This window comes from Phyllobates terribilis, unplaced genomic scaffold, assembly GCF_046119375.1.
Source record: "Phyllobates terribilis strain yellow unplaced genomic scaffold, ASM4611937v1 Scaffold_154__1_contigs__length_4444370, whole genome shotgun sequence".
Classification (NCBI taxonomy): Eukaryota; Metazoa; Chordata; class Amphibia; order Anura; family Dendrobatidae; genus Phyllobates; species Phyllobates terribilis.
The window spans coordinates 131,228-145,206 of NW_027362914.1; the positions used below are offsets into that span (position 1 = coordinate 131,228).

The window sequence follows — 13,979 nt, forward strand, 5'->3', positions numbered from 1 at the left end:
TCGCACGCAAGATTTCTCCCATGCATCCCCCTACTCTAGAACTCTCTACCCCAATATATCAGACTGTTGCCAACCGTGGAAACCTTCAAAAGGAAGCTGAAGATCCACTTCTTCTGACAAGCCTACAATCTGCAGTAACCACCGCTCCATCATACCACTGCACGACCAGCTCTACCCTCACCTACTGTATCCTCACCCATTCATTGTAGACTGTAAGCCCTCGCGGGCAGGGTCCTCGCTCCTCCTGTACCAGTCGGTGATTTGTTTTTGTTCAAGATTATTGTACTTGTTTTTTGCTATGTATATCCCTTTTCACATGTAAAGCTCCATGTAATAAATGGCACTATAAAAAATAATAACTTAATAGGGGGAGGTTAATTTGCTGTGGAGACTTCAGGACTCCGAAAAAAGTCCAGCAAGTCCCTGTATCACTTCCTACATAGGATTCAGCTATGGAATTGGTTCAACACCAGTGCAGAGCTTGCTCAAGAATGGCAGCAGGCGGGCGTCAGTGCATCTGTACACACCGTGAGGAGAAGGATTTTGGAGGCTGTGCTGGTGTCAAGTAGGGCAGCAAAGAAACCACTTTTCTCCATGAAAAAGATGAAGAACAGGATTATAAAATGCAGTAAACTACAGTGATTGGATTACAGAGGACTGGGGTAAAGTTATTTCCCTGATGAAGGCCCCCTTCAAACTGTTAGGGACATATGGAAGAATGAATGTCCGGAGAAGAAAAGCTGAGTGCTACTTTGAGTCCTGTGTTATGCCAACAGTAAAGCACCCGAGACGAGTCATGTGTGGAGTTATCCATCATCAAAAGGGAGTGGGCTCACTCACAATTTTGCCTAAGAACACTGCAGGAGCATTTTTGGTGATTAACAATGCATATATCAGCATGACGGAGAATATGTCACAAGGCAAAAGTGACAACTAAGTGTCTGGGTAACATTGACATTTTGGGTTCATGGCCAGTAAACTCTCCAGATCTCAATTCGATTGTGGTCACTCCTCAAAAAGCGGGTGGACAAACAGAAATGTATGTAGTGAGCTCCTAGCACTGATTAGACAAAAATTGTCCATCGTCAGTCAGGATTTGGCCCAGCAGCCGATATCCAGCTGCCAAGGCGAAGGGAACGAGTCTTGAAAAATAAGGGTCAACACTGAATATTGAATCTTTCCATAAACTTGATGTATTTGTCAATAAAAGTGTAAAACTTATAAAATGCTGATAATTGTACTACAGTAACCACAGAAACATCTGACTAAAAGATCTAAAAACACTGAAGTGAACACCAAAATTTGTATCAGTCACAAGACTTTTGGCCAGAACTGTACATAAAGTGACACAAAACAAGATACAAGACATAGGTCAAAAAAAATTCTCCATCTTCTTCGTTCCGTCAATCCGTGAAAAATGGGACTGCACTCAGATGTCATCTGAGTGCAGTGCGATCTTTTCGAAGGACTCATTAACTTGCATGGCCGAACGTGATCCGAATATTAGATGAAACTCAAGCATAGTGATTTTTGTCCTCGGACAGACTGTCTATGGGGCCGTGCACATGTGCGATTTTTCTCCTTGGACAAACACTGGTCACAGTGCGATTCAATGTTTTGTCAGATCGCACTCCGACCGAAAACACTGCTATCTGCACCTGCCTTAACATTGCAACGCTAACAATAGTAATCTCAGCAAGGACTGCTGGGAGATTTCAGCTCAGAAGCCTGCAGATCTCTGAACGCAGCTCTAGACTATCACTGGCTGTAACTCAGGATTAGTAATCGATACGTTTTTCGAAAGTTACACAATAAACTATAATAAATTACTCTCATGTGAACACAAATTCTAAAGGAGAACTCCAACACTAAGATATTAACTTAAGGAGGAATTCACACATCCGTGGTGGGATCCGAGGACCCGGCCCGGCTCTCCGGACCTGATCAGTGCCACATCTATTCCTAGGAGGTAATCACAGATCAGCACTGGTGACCCAGCGGTTGTCAGATCTGAGCTCGCTCCGTGGAGCACAGATGTGTGAATTCAGCCTTACAGAAGTTGTCCCAGAGTAGAAAGCCAGAGCTGTTGGATTACAGCGCCACCCCTAGGTACAGGCTGTGTGTGGCATTACAGCTCAGCACCTGTCACGTCACTAGACCGGAGCTGTAGTACCAGACACAACCTGGGGCCAGGACTGGCGCTCTGTGTTCCTTTTTCTCATGGACAAACCCTGTGCAGAAAAATACAGAATCCAGGAACCTCCAAACATGGCAGACATCGCCAAGTTCTAACAGTGCATAATGGGCGCAGCTCCAGCCATACTGTCAGTGACTGGAAACCTGGTTTATAGTCCAACTGCTGACAGGTGAGAGGCTGCGGCCCCCTGTAATCCCCGGCTCTGACCCGTCACCGACCATTGCTGCAGGGGACTAACCACATCCACAGGAAGCCAGGGTGCCCCCCCCCGGACTGAGACTGCCCCCCCCGGGAGCTCAGTGTGGGGTGCGCAGTCATCCGCCATGTCTCCCCAATACTCAGCAGCCTCACCACCCACAACTCGCTCTGCAGCCTCCTCCCTGGTAAACGTTAGAATGTATGGGCTCCTTCCAGGTATGACGTAGTTTGCGGGGGCGTGTCCTGACTGCATTATGGGCGTGTTCTAGTTTAGCACCAGACGCCAGAGATTCATGCAGAAAGTGATACGGTGAAGCTTCAGGAGGAGGTCAGTGCTGGGCTCTGGGGGATGCTGCTTGCTTTGGGTGGTCTGTGGGGCTGGTGGGGGCATGTTCTGGGTATTCTGGGGGGATGTTGCACGTGTGTGTGTGTGTCTTTCCTAAATTCCTAAACACCCACCGGAAAACTAAGGCGCCCGCGAGTTGCGGGGTGAATTGGCAACTCGGGGGTGTACTTATTTCCTCTGTGGGTAGGTCACAATTTTTTTTTTTACCGTCCAAGATCCATCTTGGCAAAAGTATGGTGGTAATTTCTGCCCTTCTGGACATTGGGGCGGGGTTTATTTTGATCGACGCTAGGTTCGATCAGGACCTCAAACCTCATAAATTTTCTGGCTCAACACCCATAATCGCCATTGACTCTGCACCCTTGAGCTAGGGGTATTTTACTCTTGTCGCTCGTGTGCTACATCTGCAGGTAGGGGCCTTGCACTCTAAATTTATTGACTGTTATGTGCTAGAGGGCTTGCCCTCTCCTGTGGTCCTTGGACTACCTTGGTTTACGCTGCACAATCCTGTGGTAGGTTGTGTGCCCACTATGCGTCTTTTAAGCGTTTCCGCAGCGGCAATTCCATTGCAGAAACGCTTAAACGCTTGGTAGAAGGTCTGCAATGTTCCCCAATGATAATCCCCATGTGCTGTGCACATGCTGCGGAAATTTCCGCTGCGCATTATCAGTGCGGAAAAATCCGCAGCACTACCAATTATTTTGCGTAATCGCAACGTTTTCGCCTCCATTGAATGGCTTAATATCCGCATGACTACATGTGCACATGCGGATATTAAGCGATTCAACGTGTGGATGGTACCCGGGTCTGGAGAAGAAGAGACTCTCCTCAAGACCCGGGTACCATGGTACCTGTAGTAAAAAAAAAAAAAAAAAAAAAAGAAAAGAAAAAAATACATTATTCTTACCTTGTGATGGCCCCCTGTCTTTTCTCCGCTGCGCCCAGTCTCTTGTACGGCTCGTCAGCGGTCGCGTGATCTGTCACATGACTAAATGACGTCATGGAAGGTCCTTTCACACCACCGTGAGCCGTACAAGAGACCAGGGGCCATCAGAAGGTAAGTAAAATGTTTTTGTTTTTTGTTTTTTTTACCATTTTTAATCTTTTTTCTTCAACTATTAACTTGGTCACACTATATAAATCCATGCTGGTTGCACGTATTTATATAGTGTGACCAAGTTGTCAAGCACTTTCCAAGTGATGCTAAAATCGCTTGGAAAGCGCTTGACAACCCGCATGCGGAAATGCATGTGAAAAAACGCTTCACTTACACTTGTCCCTGGCAGGAAAAACACATGTAAAATCCGCATGCATTTTTTTCTGCCAGGGAGATGCAGAAACGCTCAGGAAAAATCCAGAGCATTTCTGCATCGTGGGCACTTAGCCGTAGACTGGCAGACTCGGGAGGTGGTAAAATGGAGCGAGTATTGCCAAGAACACTGCTTGGTCACTCGGATAGCCACGGTGGGTCTGATTTTAGGAATGTGTTTTCTGAACAGGGGAGTCAAGAACTTCCTCCCCATCATCCTTATGATTGCGTCGGCAATATTATTCCTGGGGCCAAGCTACCAAAAAAACAGGTTATATAATATCTCTGGTTCAGAGAGGCAGGCCATGAAAAACTAGATCACTGAAAGTCTACCAAAGGGCCATAAGACTTTCTTCATCTCCCGTTGCAGTGGGGTTTTTCTTTGTCAAAAAACAAACAAACTAGGGGTTGTGCCCCTGCCTTGATTTTTGCGAGTTTAATCAGATTAAGGTCTGGGATGCATATCCTCTCCCTCTCATCCCAGACCTCTTTAGAAAACCATTTGGCTCCTACAATTTGATTAAACTAGACCTCAGGGTGGCTTATAATCTCATTCACATTGAGGAGATGAGTGGAAGACGGCCTTCAATACTCCTGAGGGGCACTATGAAAACCTTGTGATGGCATTTGGGTTGACTAATGCTCCCATTTTTACTCATCTGGCAGGTAGATCACAACAAACCCATCTTGATGACATAATGGTAGACTCCATACTAAATAAGGAGGGAGTCACTGACTGTGGTGGCCCCTCCCTGGGCCGTGGCGATTGGTGACCCCCCCTTCTCTGCCCCTTACTGACCAGTGATCCTGAAGCCCCCGGAAGGATCCAATGAAGCGAAAGGGACGGCTGCTGCAAGCCGTCCCCTGGATACATAAACACCGGGACATCCCACGTTACTTCCTTTCTTTGCTGGTCCCGGAGTCGAATGTCATGGAGATTTCAGGATCAGGTCAGATTGCTGAGGCCCTCCAGGCTGGGTTTGCACAGGGGGGCGAGCGCTGGTTACAGGCTCTCATGTCGGGGCTCAGCGCTCATCCCCCTGGCCCCAAGCTCTAAATCCCCAGATCACCCTGCCCCTGGCCCTCAACCCCTTATGGGAACATCATATTCCCCAGTCCCAGTCCCCTCACCACTTGGGCCTACTCACTCCAATTGCCCACGATACAACGGTCCCCTCCACAGCGGTCGGGTCATCTGGAACGGGGGGCTGCATTACTTCCGCGGCCTGGTCCCGATCCCCATCCTCACCTGACCGCCGCATCCGCACAACTTTACAGTGTTCATCGGGCCACTCAACCCGGCACGGGACGGCAGGTGGCTGCGGTAGTGCTGCAGGCGCGCGCTGACTCGGGGAAGCGGGCAGACGTGGCGGTCCGGAAGCGGGCGCGCGACTCCACTAGGCCGAAGAGGCATGTTGGGGGAGGCGGAGCTGGAGGGCAGGAAGCGCTCGATGCGCATGTGCGGGGCGCATGTCCGCCTCACGTGACCCCGCAGGTCACGCCCCCCAGTCCAGAAAGCTGCGGGGCGGAGCAGGAAGCTGAAGCTAGTGCGGCAGTGGACCCTGCGCCTCACTCACAGCGGGCGCAGGGCTCCACTGCACTAATAAATGAGTGCGGGCTGTCTTCCATGTCGGCGGCGGGCACAGAGGGGATTCAGGTCTCCTGCCTGCCGCCGGCGCTGGAGACAGCATAGAGCCTGTTGTTCCCCACCCCTGTTAACACTCCCGTCCCGCATCCTGCCGAGGAGCGCCCTGGAGGGCGGAGGTCCAGCAGGCACTCCCGTCCTCCAGAGCGCTTTAGGCACAGCACCCCGCAGCCTCACAGAAGAAGCTGCGGGCCACTTAGTAACCATTCCCCGCCCCCTCAACACACAGCAGGGGCTGTGGCAGAGCAGAGCTCCAGACAGGAATCCTCTGCCGGGGGCTGTGCTCTGCCTCCCCCCCAAACAATCCCCCACAGAAAAACTCCTATTAAAAATAAAAGAAAAAGTTCCCAAAACAGAACACGTGACACTACACATCCAGGGGACATTGCGGCCCTGTAATCACCGCAGCCCATCCAGCGCCCAGTCACAGTATCAATACCCCACTGATGGACACGATACGGAGCCTAAACACTTCAGCGACCATCCTCGCCTCCCCCATATACCCCTATAATAGCGCAGCGACGCACGCGCTTGACACCGCTATAGCATTGCCCTGGCCACAAATAGCACCGACATGTCCCGGTGGGACACATGTAAACTGCGCAGAACCCCCCATACACCCTCAGGGACACAGAGACTCCAGGCGTACTCACTCTAGGCGAACTCGCTGTAGTTCCTCCGACGACAGATCTATGCCATCGCACACAAGTCACCGGCGAAGGAAGCGGACATCTCAAGCAAAGCGGAGATCGGCATCCCACAGGAGGGGTCACAGGTCGCAGTCCTCAAGGTGGCGCTCACCATCCTCTGCATCAGAGATGTCGAGCGCATCGTCGAGCCCCAACAGCCGCTTGCACCGATCCCGTCCTCCCGGGGACAGAAACTATACAATAGCACCCTCCAGAGCTTACAGTCTGCACGATACAACGATTTCACGCAGGTCTACGAGCACAGGCACGCCGCTCACCCCGAGCGAGACAGGTGTCAGAGTCCCTCCACACATCGGAGTCCCTCCTCCAGCCGCAGGAATGGGTGCGTGCAATATAAGTATAACTGAAATGGGAAATAGTAACACCAACTTAATAGCGGCCCTTAAGGCCATAGTCGAACAACTATCCGCGCCACCAGGCGCTATACATAATTCTACTAAAAGAACTCCACCATTAGCCAGCATACACAAGGACACATTCTTTTGCGGGAAAAGCCCATTGGGCTCACACATAGACGAGGAAACCAGAATTAAAATATGGAATAATGACTGCATCGACATTTGGTCACTTGTAACCGCTGACCAACATACTATAGACAAAGAGAAAAGGATAGCCGACAGACCATTCGACAGAAACAGACAAAAGGTTGCAATGACGATGAGTAACTGGTTACAGGCGTTTTCTGTGCTGGGTTCATCATGGGCCAAAAGCATCCGGAACGCTGCTCGGAACTATTCATATACCAGGATAGGGTGTATAACTCGTACAAAGCCCACGGCGGTTCAGCATGGTGGCGCTACGATGAAGAGTTCCGGAGGTGGTTGGCCCTGCAACCACAGTTAGGCTGGGGGGTAAAAGCTACAGACGTATGGTTGCGATGAATGCTGTCACAGAAACACCATCCCTTTCCAACAACGGCTACTGGACAACAGACAACAGCAGGCCAAAATTCAGTGGTAGTACGTAGACCAGGGGCCTGCTGGCAGTGCAATGAGGGACACTGTCGTTTCTACGCCTTATGCAGATACAAACATGAATGCTCAGCCTGCGGTGCAGCCCACCCCGCGGCAAGATGTTCTCGTCCCACAAGCAAATTATCAATTAAACTCCCACAGTCAGAATCCAAGGACCCCGGTGAGCGTAAACGCGATGGGCCCCTGGCTAGACCAATATCCTAAGAAAGACGCAGCGGGACAGTTACGTTTTGGTTTCACATACGGTATTTTTCATCCCTTTCAAACTTAATAAATCGCCCACCTTTGCAAATAACCTTAAATCTGCAAAAGAGCACCCTGAAATACTTAGGCAAAAAATACAAAAAGAAGTAGCTCTAGGCAGAGTGGCGGGCCCTTTCCCAACACCACCATTCAGTAACCTAAGAGTTTCCCCTCTGGGAATAATCCCCAAAAAAGAGCCAGGTTCATTCCGGCTTATCCATCATTTATCTTACCCAAAAGGAGAGTCTGTAAATGACGGTATTTTGTCTGAAGACGCCTCGGTCTCCTACGCGTCGTTCGACAGAGCAGTAATGTTAGTACGCGATGCGGGGCCCGGAGCGCTGCTCGCTAAATCCGACATAGAATCCGCCTTTCGCCTACTACCGGTGCACCCAGATTGCTACCACCTGCTGGGATGCCAAGTGGACGATGAATACTTCTACGACACTTGCCTCCCAATGGGTTGTTCAATATCTTGTTATTACATCGAACTATTCAGTTCCTTCCTAGAATGGGTGTTGAGGTATGAAACCGGCAATAGGTCCGTCACACATTACCTAGATGACTTCCTATTCGTCGCACCCAAAGACTCATATCAATGCCAATCATTTCTTAACGAATTCACAAACATCTCTCGACGGTTCGGAGTCCCATTATGCCCTACAAAAACCATAGGCCCCACAACAAAGCTATCGTTCTTAGGCATCGAAATCGACACCACAGCAAGGTTATTCCACCTCCCAACAGAAAAAATACAAAAAACACTACACCTCGAGTGATTTTGCACAGTACGGAAAGTAACACTACAACAGATGCAAGTGTTACTAGGCCTCCTCGTGTTCGCGAGCCAGGTGATGCCAGTCGGAAGGGTTTTTTCTCGTCGTTTATACCTTGCAACAAAACGTGCATTAAAACCGAGTCATAGAATCAGAATCAGCAGGCAGCTTCGGGCGGACTTAGAGGTGTGGAAAACATACTTACAATCATTCAATGGTCACACGTTATTTATGTCAGCAGAACAGTCCAACATTGAACTAACATTATTCACCGGGGCAGCAGAAGTGGGCGGATATGCAGCGATACTAGATAACCAGTGGTGCACAGGCTTATGGCCTCCGTATTGGTCTGAACAAGGGTTAACAAAAAAACAGACACTCCTGGAACTTTTCCCAATAGTGGTAGCCATAGAAATATCGGGCACGTACCTAGCGAACAAAAATATACGCTTCATAACAAATAACACCAGCCTAGCGCACTGCATTAATAAGATGGCATCATCGTTTCTCCCAGTGCTAGGCCTACTACGCCGGCTAGCATTCCTGTGCCTAAAACACAATGTATGGGTCCGCGCTAGCCACAATGTGGAGGGGGGATCTAACGCTGCTGCTAACGCTTTATCACAATTCAATTGGCAGGTTTTCAGAGAGCGCCTCCCCAAAGCCCACCCGTCGGGCACCAGTTGCCCACCCTCCCCATGGGATCTAGTGGCGAACAGCTGATGCCATTAATCAGAGCGTCAGTCGCCCCGTCAATGTGGAAAGCATACGGTAAGGCATGGGAAGACTGGACACGACTAGTAGCAGGCAGACTGGTTGACCAATGTGAACAAGCCAGACTAGATGTAACCATAGAATTTCTCCACCAGCTAATAATGAGGGGAATATCAGGGGCGTCAGCGCAGCGGTGGCGGACCGGAGTAGCATTTCATTTCCAACTACTGAATTGGGGAGATGTGACAAAAAGATTCATCATCAGTCAAGCCTTAAAAGGGTGGAAAAGAGGTCAGACAAGTCAGGAGTGCAGACATCCCGTGTCACTAAATCTGCTCTCAAAAATCATATCCCTAACACCATTAACATGCCACTCACAATTTGAAGCAACACTACTGTCTACTGCATTTGTGATCGCCTTTTTCGGGGCACTACGCATAAGCGAATTAGTCCCTCGATCCAAAATCACCACCAGTGGAGGCTTATTACACCAGGACGTAGTCATAGCCAATAATGCAATACGCCTACGCATACGCAAATCCAAAACAGACCCAACGGGCAAGGGCACTTGGGTGCTTCTAAAACCCACAAACAGTACACTGTGTCCGGTAACAATAGAAAAAACATATGCAGCCATCAGGCCACAAAGTAATTTCTTCCTATCACACATTGATGGAACGCCATTATCAAGATACCAGTTCCAATTTATATTTAATAAATGCCTAACATCAGCAGGGAACCACCCCAAAGATTACGGGACACACTCATTCCGCATAGGCACGGCCACGGAAGCAGCTAGAGCAGGACTGTCTGGAAGTGCAGAGGATAGGCAGATGGCGATCCGTGTGTTTTGCGAGATACATAAGACCGGACTTGTTATCCTAACGTGGTTTGTTTCTTTTACAGGTGACGATAAGCCAACAGTGTGGGTGATAGGACACTCGTACATATACTGGGCAGAAAAAAGGGCGACAGTCCGCCCAGGCGGGAGGAATATGGGGTTTCATGACACATATTTCAACTGGAGAGGTATTAGAGGCCTGCGATGGCCACAGGTACTAATGGAGGTAATCAACATAGGGAGAGAAGCAACAGGTCCGGTTATCTTAGTTATACACGCCGGGGGGAACGACTTCGGTCATTACAAGAGCGCATAACTAATGGCAATAATGAAGCTAGACACTGAGCGCTTCAGAGCATTTTTTAGTAAACTAACTATAATATGGTTAGAGATTGTGCCGAGAACGGTATGGCGAGGTGCGCGAGACAGTGCAGCCATCGAACGGACAAGGCGGCTAATAAATATTCGGATGGCAAAATTTGTAAAGGAAAGAGGTGGTGTAGTGATAAGACACCGAGAACTGGAAGGAGATAAAGCTGGCCTCATACGGCCCGACGGTGTTCATTTTACGGATATTGGACTGGACATATTCCTGTCAGGACTCCAGGACGGAGTGGAGCAAGCGTTAATGATGATGGGTGGGGGTCGGAGTCCTGCATACGAGTACGCAGGATCCTCCTTGGCCTGAAATAGAAAGGACATGTTGGAAAGTTACTCTTGTTGGCCAACTTGCCGGTGTGGAGACACAGGGCATGCTGCAACAAGCGGAATTATTTTTGGAAATAAAATGCCTTTCTAATGGAATGAGTTAAAGAGTTAATAAAGCTGTGACCTATCCTCACCCATCCAGTTGTAAGAGTTACATTATTGTATTGTTAAGGAAGGGGTGGCGGTAGGGGGCCTGAGCGTCGGGGTTTGGTTGGGGGTCCCCACAGTCTAATTTATTCACCTCGTATCACATCAGGTACATGTCAGGCAGGTCTTACAGATACTCAAAGATAATACATTTCTCTGGTTTGACAAATAATTTATGTTCTCCATCAAGAGGTCCCTTTTTTGGGTTATTTCTTATCATTCACTGTTTTTGCATGGATCTGGCAAAAGTCCGGACGGTACTGGATTGTTATTATATTCAGGACTTAAAGGTGTTACAAAGTTTTTTGGGTTTTGCCAGCTGCTACTGTAAGTTCATCAAAAACTTTTTGGTAGTGGCCAAACCTCTGATGAACGATTTTGCCAAATAATAAACTCTTAATTTTTTTTTTCTATTTTTCTTTCCATTCTTGTACCTAAACACAATCCAGCTAAGTTTTAAAATTGAAATGAAGCCCCTGTACCCCCCTCTCTAGGTGCTTCTGTACCAACTCCTCCCTGGTCCAGGACAGTCTCTGTATCACGGCCTCCATCAATAACCTATTGACACATGATTGTGGCAGCCCTCACGTGCTGGTATATCACGCTGCCAATAGAAATGGGAAGCGGCACAGAAATCACAAAATAAAGGCAGTGTTTGTGGTAATGCAAGAATCCAACAAGCAGAGTAGTCCACACGTCGTACAACAGCCCAACATGGATGATGAAAAGCAGTGACCAGCCCAGGGGATGGGGATGACTCGGTACCCGGGCCTTTGCCTGGCCTTGGGGATGTCGCGGTGGTCGGCTCCCGGGCCCGTACCCTGGGGTCACTCTTTAAAAGGGTGGTTGTTTGTTAATTTTATGAACGTTAATGACGCCACCTGTGGTTTCTGATGATAATCACCAGCGCTGCGGCAGTCCACTGAGGCCGGTGATAAGGTTGCTCGATGGTATAGCTCCCCACAGGCGGAGCTAGGCCTCTGGGCAGCGTATGCAAGGGGAATGCAGGACAGGCGAGACCCAGCCGGGTCAGAGCAAGAACGGGGACGGACACGGTAGTCACTTCAGTACCTTTTACTGATGGAAAGTCAGGCACATCCCGGAGCACTGTAGGGTGAAGGGTGCATATCAGGATCCTCCCCAATGAGCGGGTGTAGGGCCTCCTGTTTCTTGCCTCTGCATAGTAAGTTTCTGACCTGCCTGGAGCTAGGCCTAACTTTGTCTCTGTCCTGCGCTGGCTGACCTTGTGGTAGGGCCGTTTCTTGGAGTACACGCTCCTCAGCTTGCGGGGCCTATGTGTCTCCCGGCTCTGTTACGTATCAGCACTCTAACGATCCTGGGACCTGTAGTTCTCCAGGGATTCCGGTTATGTCTTACTGGGTCGTAGAGATCCCGCTAAGCTTCAGACCTGGTGTCCGGTAAATTCTTCGGGGTGAGCTAATTAAGCTCCTCTGCCCCCTATGTATTCACTCTCCACTCACCTTTGGTCCCGCTCGGGCCCTCACTAGGCAACACACACTGCAGCCGGGACACTGCTCTTCTTCGCCGCTCTCAGAGCGTCGGCACACTCCTAGCTCTCTATCCTGAGCTGAGTTCTAGTCTGGAATCACTCTACAGACTGTACTGAACTCTTTCTGCAGGAACTGCTAGGCTCTGGCTCGACTGCACTGAGTCCTTCTGTGTCTGAGCAGGAAACTGCTGAATCACTTTCTGGGCTGCCTGGCTCCACCTTCCCTTTATATATCCCTAACGGGCTGCCTCTGGTGGTCTGAGGTGGAAGGTGGAGGTGTGTGAATGCTTATGAGGGCGTCTTGTGGAGGAATCCATCAATGCACACTTATAGGATCTGTGATACCAAGCGCAGCTGGGCGTCACAGCAGCGAACGTCGCGTCTTCAGGCGTCTGTGTAAGAACATCACATTTTTGTTTTCCTCCCTGAATAAGCACCAAATGGAATAGCTGAATGCCAGGATACAGAGACCGGCGGGGGGCAGGGAGGCGCTGTCCGCTGGATTTTGTGCTGGTTTCACAAGCGGTCACCCTGCAGTTTTCTCTGAATTTGCTGTGGAGACTTTTCACAACACATCTAATAATTGTGAACCTTCCACCTCACATGTTTATTATCTTGTCAGCTGGGCGGAATGAAAGCCGGACAAGAATGATCCTTATTACATATAATGGCTGCACTGAGCGATGGGGAAAAGCCGCAGAGGTCTGAGAGCAGAAGGGCAGAGGGGTTTCCTCTTCCTCATAGAAGAAAGTCTACAGGGACCAGTACAGAAGCCGGTGCAGAAGGGGAGACAAGGGCTGAGCCACTTACACAGACAGAAAGCTGAGGAGAGGAGGACATGTTATTACTCCAGGATCCGCTCCATTCCTTCCCTATGTGGCATTCAAGCCCTGAGCTCGGCTTTTCTGGAGCCCCATAGAGAATGAATGGAGCTGCAGTTGATCCCTGACTTTCCACTCCTTCCCGATCAGACAATGGTTCGCAGCGGTCAGACCCCACAATCAGTAAGTGATTACCGAGCCTGTGGATAAGTGATAACTTGTTTTCTTCAGACATCCCCTTTAAGCAATGGAGCATGGCAGCAGAGAAGGTGGGAGAAGGCGCTGGTTACAGGGGAGACTTTACCTCTGGAGGCCGCATATAGGACATGTGAGGGGCGGACACTTCCCGTATTCATCATTACTGAGCCCCCGCTCTGTACGGCTCTTACCTGAGCTGCAGGAGACGCAGCAGTTACTAATCAGCCGCTCTCCGTTCACTTGCAGCCGTCCGAGCTCTGCTGTGCCTGTTAGGGGTGAAGTTCGGGTCCTAGGAGGCATCGTCTATGCAGCCTGCACAGCAGATCACAGCCCGGGCACCACGTCTCTGGGTAAATCTCCACCTTTTGAGTTACTTCTTGTGCAGCAGCCCCATGCAAGTTGCTCCGCTCTCCTCGGCCAGCTCCTGCTGAAGACTGAGCTCCTCTGCCCAATCTAGGAGCTCAATAGCCCTGATCACGTCAGTGGTAGCCCAGCACTGCTGGATCAGATTTACAAATGGCAAACTAATCAGCTCTAGGCATTTCTAATATGTGCAGAGCAGGCGACAAAAGTCTCACCGGCGTCCTCATAGACCTTTGCTCAGCCGGGGTCTAATAGGAGCAGTTAGATGGCCGTCATGGG

General features: G+C 49.7%; 1 protein-coding gene across 3 annotated transcripts in view; it reads right to left on the reverse strand.

Annotated features, from left to right (window-relative positions):
* LOC141206965 (uncharacterized) overlaps nucleotides 1-5,528 on the reverse strand; it is a 50,626-nt gene extending 45,098 nt beyond the window's left edge. Inside the window, exon 1 of one of the 3 annotated variants that reach the window (XR_012277438.1) lies at nucleotides 5,300-5,512. The gene's annotated coding sequence lies outside the window, so the exon portion shown is untranslated. Of the gene's footprint in view, nucleotides 1-5,198; nucleotides 5,231-5,299 lie in introns of those variants that run through there. The other 2 variants (XM_073664328.1, XM_073664329.1) reach the window with 2 other exon arrangements.
* Nucleotides 5,529-13,979: the final 8,451 nt, after the last annotated feature.